The sequence below is a fragment of the Bubalus kerabau genome, chromosome 2 (genome assembly GCF_029407905.1).
Source record: "Bubalus kerabau isolate K-KA32 ecotype Philippines breed swamp buffalo chromosome 2, PCC_UOA_SB_1v2, whole genome shotgun sequence".
NCBI lineage: Eukaryota > Metazoa > Chordata > Mammalia > Artiodactyla > Bovidae > Bubalus > Bubalus kerabau.
In genome coordinates this window covers 68,546,820-68,555,833 of record NC_073625.1, presented here as the reverse complement: position 1 = coordinate 68,555,833, position 9,014 = coordinate 68,546,820, and positions in this window count along the sequence as shown.

Below are 9,014 nucleotides of genomic sequence, written 5' to 3'. Positions count from 1 at the left end.
TATATATTTAATAGGAGAAGAGACACAGAGTGAATAAACCATATGTAACATATTATCGGGTTTCTCCAGTGGCTCAGTAGTAAAGAATCCACCTGCAGTGCAGGAGACTTAGGAGACAAGGGTTGGATCCCTGGGTCAGGAAGATCCCCCGGAGGAGGGTATGGCAACACACTCCAATACTCTTGCTAGGAGAATCCCATGGACAGGGGAGCCTGGCGGGTTACAGTTCATGGGGTCGTAAACAGTTGGATACGACTGAAGCAACTGAGCACGAATGCATGCAACCTAACATCCCCTGAAAGGAGTTGGAGCTTTTAAGGACAGGTTGATCCCAGTGACCTAATCTAATATTTTGATTATAATCATTAAGAACTGAGGCCCAGATATGTTAACTGATTTTTCTAAGATACATGGTTACTTCATGGCCAAGAAAGGACAGGCACTGAAATCTTTATATTCCATTACTATGTGTCCCAAATTTCATTATAGCATGAATATCCTCCCTTAAAAGAAAATCACCAAAGAGCAGTTTGTTACCAAATAGCAAGATCCTTTTTTCTCATCCTGGCCTTCCTGAGTCCAACTCTAGCTGTGTTGCTAGTAAGTAACAAAAATGCATGCAAGATTTGAATAGGCCCTCTTCCAACAACACAAGAGAAGACTCTATACATGGACATCACCAGATGGTCAACACCGAAATCAGATTGATTATATTCTTTGCAGCCAATAATGGGGAAGCTCAATACAGTCAGCAAAAACAAGACCAGGAGCTGACTGTGACTCAGATCATGAACTCCTTATTGCCAAATTCAGACTTAAATTGAAGAAAGTAGGGAAAACCACTAGACCATTCAGGTATGACCTAAATCAAATCCCTTATGATTATACAGTCGAAGTGAGAAATAATTTAAGGGCCTAGATCTGATAGATAGAGTGCCTGATGAATTATGGAATGAGGTTCGTGACATTGTACAGGAGACAGGGATCAAGACCATCCCCATGGAAAAGAAATGCAAAAAAGCAAAATGGCTGTCTGAGGAGGCCTTACAAATAGCTGTGAAAAGAAGAGAAGCAAAAAGCAAAGGAGAAAAGGAAAGATATAAGCATCTGAATGCAGAGTTCCAAAGAATAGCAAAAAGAAATAAGAAAGCCTTCTTCAGCGATCAATGCAAAGAAATAGAGGAAAACAACAGAATGGGAAGGACTAGGGATCTCTTCAAGAAAATTAGAGATACCAAGGGAATATTTCATGCAAAGATGGGCTCAGTAAAGGACAGCAATGGTATGGACCTAACAGAAGCAGAAGATATTAAGAAGAGGTGGCAAGAATACACAGAAAAACTGTACAAAAAAGATCTTCATGACACAGATAATCACAATGGTGTGATCACTGACCTAGAGCCAGACATCCTGGAATGTGAAGTCAAGTGGGCCTTAGAAAGCATCACTACGAACAAAGCTAGTGGAGGTGATGGAATTCCAGTTGAGCTATTCCAAATCCTGAAAGATGATGCTGTGAAAGTGCTGCACTCAATATGCCAGCAAATTTGGAAAACTCAACAGTGGCCACAGGACTGGAAAAGGTCAGTTTTCATTCCAATCCCAAGAAAGGCAATGCCAAAGAATGCTCAAACTACCACACAATTGCACTCATCTCACATGCTAGTAAAGTAATGCTCAAAATTCTCCAAGCCAGGCTTCAGCAATATGTGAAACGTGAACTTCCTGACATTCAAGCTGGTTTTAGAAAAGGCAGAGGAACCAGAGATCAAATTGCCAACATCTGCTGGATCATGGAAAAAGCAAGAGAGTTCCAGAAAAGCATCTATTTCTGCTTTACCGACTATGCCAAAGCCTTTGACTATGTGGATCACCAGAAACTGTGAAAAATTCTGAAAGAGATAGGAATCCCAGACCACCTGATCTGCCTCTTGAGAAATTTGTATGCAGGTCAGGAAGCAACAGTTAGAACTGGACATGGAACACCAGACTGGTTCCAAATAGGAAAAGGAGTACGTCAAGGCTGTATATTGTCACCTTGCTTATTTAACTTATATGCAGAGTACATCATGAGAAACGCTGGACTGGAGGAAACACAAGCTGGAATCAAGATTGCCGGGAGAAATATCAATCACCTCAGATATGCAGATGACACCACCCTTATGGCAGAAAGTGAAGAGGAACTCAAAAGCCTCTTGATGAAAGTGAAAGAGGAGAGTGAAAAGGTTGGCTTAAAGCTCAACATTCAGAAAACAAAGATCATGGCATCTGGTGGTCCCATCACTTCATGGGAAGTAGATGGGGAAACAGTGGAAACAGTGTCAGAGTTTATTTTTCTGGGCTTCAAAATCACTATAGATGGTGACTGCAGCCATGAAATTAAAAGACGCTTACTCCTTGGAAGGAAATTTATGACCAACCTAGATAGCACATTCAAAAGCAGAGACATTACTTTGCCAACAAAGGTCCTTCTAGTCAAGGCTATGGTTTTTCCAGTAATTATGTATGGATGTGAGAGTTGAACTGTGAAGAAAGCTGAGTGCCGAAGAATTGATGCTTTTGAACTGTGGTGTTGGAGAAGACTCTTGAGAGTCCCTTGGGCTGCAAGGAGATCCAACCAGTCCATTCTGAAGGAGATCAGTCCTGGGTGTTCATTGGACAGACTGATGCTAAAACTGAACCTCCAATACTTTGGCCACCTCATGGGAAAAGTTGACTCATTGGAAAAGAGACTGATGCTGGGAGGGATTGTGGGCAGGAGGAGAAGGGGACAACAGAGTATGAGATGGCTGGATGGCATCACCGACTCGATGCACATGAGTTTGGGTGAACTCTGGGAGTTGGTGATGCACAGGGAGGCCTGGCATGCTGCGATTCATGGGGTTGCAAAGAGTCGGACATGACTGAACGACTGAACTGAACTGAACTGAACTGAAAGGAGAAAGCAGAGACATGTATCAACAAATTCTGGGGGAAAATTGGATAAGAAAAGGTCAGTGTTTATAGAATTGAAAACAGGTTTGACTACTGACAGGACAGCTGTTACATCCAGAGCTTTGTATCCTAGAAAAATACTCAATTATCAAAAAGACATTCATTCATTCACTAGCTGCACATTGTTAGAATTTTCTAAAAAAGGCATAAAGGTTTCCACACTTAAAAAGATATTGAACGTTACTGTTCTTTTACAGAAATTGATTCTTTTACTATTTATTCAACTGTTCATTCAGTTGAACTCACTGAGGAGAAGTGTACTGCAAATATCGAAACGGGCTCCTTTTGGAGACAGTGAATCAGCATAAGTAGGTAGGGAGCTCCGTTGGCACAAGGCTGAGAACAAATACTCTGGATAAAGAGCCCAATTTCACATCCAGGACACCAGCCTCAAGCAGTTTCATCATCAGCAAGTCTTTCCAAGTTCATTATTTGTGCTCAAGACCTATAAATGCCCCCATTTTAAACTTCACAACAGCAACAAAATGTACTAAGAAACCAGTGTAGGTAAATGGCATTGAAACATGTAAAATATCATGTATGAAACGAGTTGTCAGTCCAGGTTCAATGCACGATACTGGATGCTTGGGGCTAGTGCACTGGGACGACCCAGAGGGATGGTATGGGGAGGGAGGAGGGAGGAGGGTTCAGGATGGGGAACACATGTATACCTGTGGCGGATTCATTTTGATATTTGGCAATTTGATATTTGGCCTTTCAGGAGGAAAACCTGAAGTCTGAAGGACTAGGAAATGAAGTCACCAGCCCGTTTTCCTCCTTGACCTCAGGCAAATGATTGACTTTGGAACTGACAATGGCAGGCTTAGAGCTATTCAGAGTGTCAAGTGCCACCTGGTTTCATGTCACTGAACATGTAACAAAGAACAGGAAAAGGGAGGCTGAAGTAATGGGGGAAAGTACATATCAAATTACATCTTGAAATCTCCATCTTTCCCAAACAAATGTAAACACTTAGATGCGTCTGAATCATTCATTTCGAAAGTTCAACAGAGCCTTTCCCGGGCAAGTAGAACAGATTAAAGCAACAATAACTCCTGCTTTGCTCAACTGATTTCCTAGATTGAGCTGACAAAACTGTTCTTGCAGAAATCTGGCCTTGCTTCCTTTCTCCTACAGAATTGAAATGTCCCTCTTGGTTATAATGCTGGAGAACCACAGCAGAATAGCCTGAGAAATCCTAGTGAGGGGTAGGGGGAGGAATCCAGAGCTGAAAGGTCTGAGTTAGGACTGCATATTGACAGGTTTTATTTATGGTATTATGATAATTTCAGAATGAGTTAATCATCTGCCAAAGAGCATCATCACCAGTGGCTGTGTCTCATCATCACGTTCTTCCCAGCCACTCAGTCATCATCTTATTAGAGAACTAAAGATCTCAGGTTTCCTTCTGTTGTGTTCACTTATTTCTTTATTCACTGGCTTGATTTCTTACTCTTTCTTCTCCCAATTAGCTACCCAACTGACTTTTTTGCATAAAATGAGCAAGCATGATGCAAACTGATGGGGATGTGAAAGGCAAGAAAGGACCAGGTAATACATGCCCTTCCAGGTATGGAAATGGAGAAGTTGGGGCAGACTAGATTAACTGACGCTTTGCCTAGGAGAATTGAGGAGGCTTCTAATATTAGATCACTGGCTTTGAGAAGTGGTGGTGGTGGTGGTGGTGGAGGAGGGGCTTGGATGTAGGTGGAGATAAGAATTAATCAGGAAGAAAGGGCATGCAAGCAGAAGGAATGGTAGGTATAAAGGCCAACAAGCACGGATGGTCTTGGTGTGTTCAGGGAAGAGTGGAAAAGATCAATATGTTTGGAAAGAGAGATGTGTAAGGGCAAGGAGGATAGGGAAGAGATAAAGACCACCAGGGAATTCAAGGAAACGAGACTATAAAGACAGGTCACTGTCCAAACTGCTTTTCTACCTACTGGTTTCTCAAACCAATGTGATATGGCCTCACCCTCACCACTCCTCTGAAAGTACAGTTGTCAAAGTTGCTAAGGACCTTCTTATGGCTGAATACATGGGTCACTCTTAGGCCTCACTTGACTCATTGTCTTCAGTAGTGTACCAAAGGCTGGAAAATGAAAGCTGATTGAGTACAGGCAATAAGTAGGTACATTTTCTGTAAACAGTTTAGAAGCAATAATAAGAACTAACAAGTTTGTGTGCTAATTCACTTTAGTAGTGTCCAACTCTTTGCAACCCTATGTTCTGTAGCCTGCCAGGTTCCTCTGTCCATGGGGTTCTTCAGGCAAGAATACTGGCATGGTTAGCCATTTCCTTCATCAGGGTATCTTCCTGACCCAGGGACTGAACCTGGGTTTCCCTCATTACAGGCAGATTCTTTACTGTCTGAGCCACCAGGGAAACCCATATGTGTATACATGTATAGCTTTGCATACCTAAAACACAACATTGTGAATCAACTATACTTCAATTTACATTGAAAAAATTGTTTAGTTTTTAAAAAAAGAATAAAGAAACACTCCTCCCCAAAGCTCTTTTATTGATCCAAGATCTATGCTCACATTTTAATAATATATATATTATCATATATGGCTGTTATAGCATGTTTTATGTATATTTGTAGGCACAATTAAAATAAACACATTTTTCTTACTTATCTTTACCAAGTATCATATTCTATCTGAATGTGAATTTCAGTATCCACAATTAAACCACTCACCCCAGACACATGTGGACTCAAGAGTGATGTTCATTGTGTCTCCAACCCTATAGTACATGTATTCCCATGTTTTGAATTTGTAGATTCAAAATAAACGATAATAGCACAGAGATTGCAATGACAAATAGAAATTGAGTTAATTCTGTCATCTTTATGTTCTACATGTTAAGAGTTGTTATTCGTGTTTAAAATTGAAAATGGCAAAGCACATTATATACTCTGACATATTATTTACTTTCTTGGTAAGTACAAATTTTAAATCATACATGAAATAGTTGACTGAGTTTGCATAGTATCTTTAAGACAAGTTCATTTTTTTTTTAAATGGTGCTGTTTTTAAAATTACAGAACAGATCAAGAAAATGAAGATAATTATTGATTCTTACATGATGATGACTAAAAATAATTTCAGCATATAGAAGAGAGACTCCACCCTGGGTATTAAATGCACTCATTACTGATCAAGGCAACATTCAACACTTATGATCACCCTATATTTCTGTAAATAGTCTTTTCTTTTGGTTTCCATAATACACAATCTCCCAGTTTTTCTCCCATTGTCCAGTCTCCTTTGCAGGATTTTCTTCTCCTCATTTCTTAAAATAACATAGTTCTCAGAGTTTTGCTCCAGGAGGTCATCTCTTCATAAACATACAAGGTTCCCTGGGCAATCTTTTTGACTTCAAAGGCTTTAGCTATCAACTGCATGCTAACCAACCTCTGAATCTATAAAATCTCTCTCCTGAAATAGCTAGTTTATCCAACTCTGGACTGAATATCTTCCTTTGAACATAGCTTGAGGTGAAGTGAAAGTCACTCAGTCCTGTCCAACTCTTTGCCACCTCATGAACTGCAGCCCGCCAGGCTACTCTGTCCCTAGAATTCTCTAGGCCAGAATACTGGAGTGGGTAGCCATTTCCTTCTCCAAGGGATCTTTCTAACTCTTCCCAATCCAGGGATTTAACCCAGATCTCTTGCGCTGCAGGCAGATTCTTTACCATCTGAGTCACCAGGCAACATAACTCAGACATCTCCAATTAATTTGTCTGAAACAATTTTGTTAACTTCACCAATCATTTGGTAAAGTCTAGAAAACCTTAATTTACCTTTCTCCTTTTTCATCCATGCCTACTAAATTAGCAAGGCCAACATTCTATCTCATAAATATCTCTTGTATCATCCACTTGTCTCTTCCCTCACCATCATTACCATTCCCTATGCTACCATCTTGGCACCCCACTCCAGTACTCTCACCTGGAAAATCCCATGGACGGAGGAGCCTAGTAGGCTGCAGTCCATGGGGTCGCTAAGAGTCAGACACGACTGAGCGACTTCCCTTTCACTTTTCACTTTCATGCATTGGAGAAGGAAATGGCAACCCACTCCAGTGTTCTTGCCTGGAGAATCCCAGGGACAGGGGATACTGGTGGGCTGCCGTCTCTGGGGTTGCACAGAGTCGGACGCGACTGAAGTGACTTAGCAGCAGCAGTAGCAGCACCTCTTGCCACAACTGCTTCAAACAGCTGTCTCGTGCATTGTAGCCAGAGACCTTTCCCTAAAGTGTAAATCAGACTACATCACTAAACAGCCAAACATCATTTAATACACTTTGTGTCTTACAAGATGCATATGAAGAGGCCTCTTTTTACCTTCAGAGCCTCATGTCTCAGCCACTCGGATTCAATTTCAGTTATTTTAATGCTTGAAATTCTCTTCTACCTCCGAATTACTGCGTATGCTAGTTCCAGCCTCTAAATGCCAAAGAAAATATAATTTCCTCTGTAAAACCTGGCTGCCCTTCAAGTTTGGGTTAGATGCTTTCCTGCTGAACCCTATCACAGCACCAAGTCTGTCTCTCCTACCAGTCTTTAATAATTAGACTTCAAATTCCTTAAAAGCAGATATAAATCTGTCTTACTGAATTTCTAAGATCTTACACAATGCTGTCATAGTATGAGAACTAACAATCATTTTGTTAAATGAATGAATATATGTATGAATCATTTTTCCCCTCATGAGAATTTCTCTCTCTACTTCATGGATCATGGCTGCTTTGTCTACAGCTTACAGTGTCCATAGCTCCATTTTTACTTATTTCATGCCTAGAAAACTTTTCCTATGCTTTATATTTATAAATACATTGATGATTTATTTCAGAATACATTGTAGTATAAAACATATGACATGCTAAATGAAATCTGGCAAGGTTTTTCCCTTACCTTCAGGAGGAAAGTGTGAATGGTAAATATATTTAAAGTCTACCATGTGGGAATGGAATGCAGAATCTTGTCAATGGTGAACATTAGAATTGTCCTTTCAATTTTATTTATTTTTTATCTTTATAGCTCCACTATATATTACAATTATTTTTAAGTAGATAAATTATGATTTTTTAAGTTTAACTTTCAATATCAAGCTCTCAAAAATTAATAGAATGAATAGACAGAAAAGTACAAGGATATAGTAGACTTGAAAAACAATCAGAACCAATTCAACATGGTTTTTCCTGTGGTCATGTATGGATGTGAGAGTTGGACTGTGAAGAAGGCTGAGTGCCGAAGAATTGATGCTTTTGAACTGTGGTGTTGGAGAAGACTCTTCAGAGTCCCTTGGACTGCAAGGAGATCCAACCAGAAGGAGATTTCTTTGGAAGGAATGATGCTAAAGCTGAAACTCCAGTACTTTGGCCACCTCATGCGAAGAGTTGACTCATTGGAAAAGACTCTGATGCTGGGAGGGATTGGGGGCAAGAGGAGAAGGGGACGACAGAGGATGAGATGACTGGATGGCATCACTGACTCGATGGATGTGAGTCTGAGTCAACCCTGGGAGTTGGTGATGGACAGGGAGGCCTGGCGTGCTGCGATTCATGGGGTCGCAAAGAGTCAGACACAACTGAGCAACTGAACTGACTGAAGATTTATACAATTTTCACCCCACAGCAGAGTACAAATTCTATTCAAGTTCCCATAGACTATAAACCAGGAGACACTGGAACATATCCAGGGACATAAAAGAAGGTGCAAAAATTTCATGATCTGAAGAGATTGAAATCATTGTGTCGATTCTCTTACCACTGTGGAATTATGTTAGAAATCAGTATCAAAAGATACTTATCCTTTCCATTTTAAATCTGTGTATGAACAGAGGTGGTCATTTTAAGTGTCTCTTGGTTCTGAGTTTCAGGGGAGAGTTTGTAGAGGGGATCTTTCCTGATTCCAGATGAAGAGTTACACAAAAATTACCCAAGTTGAGGCATTTTAAGAAAAGGATGTCATCCTTTTCATCACTGGAGATGCCCAACTAAAGTCCAATG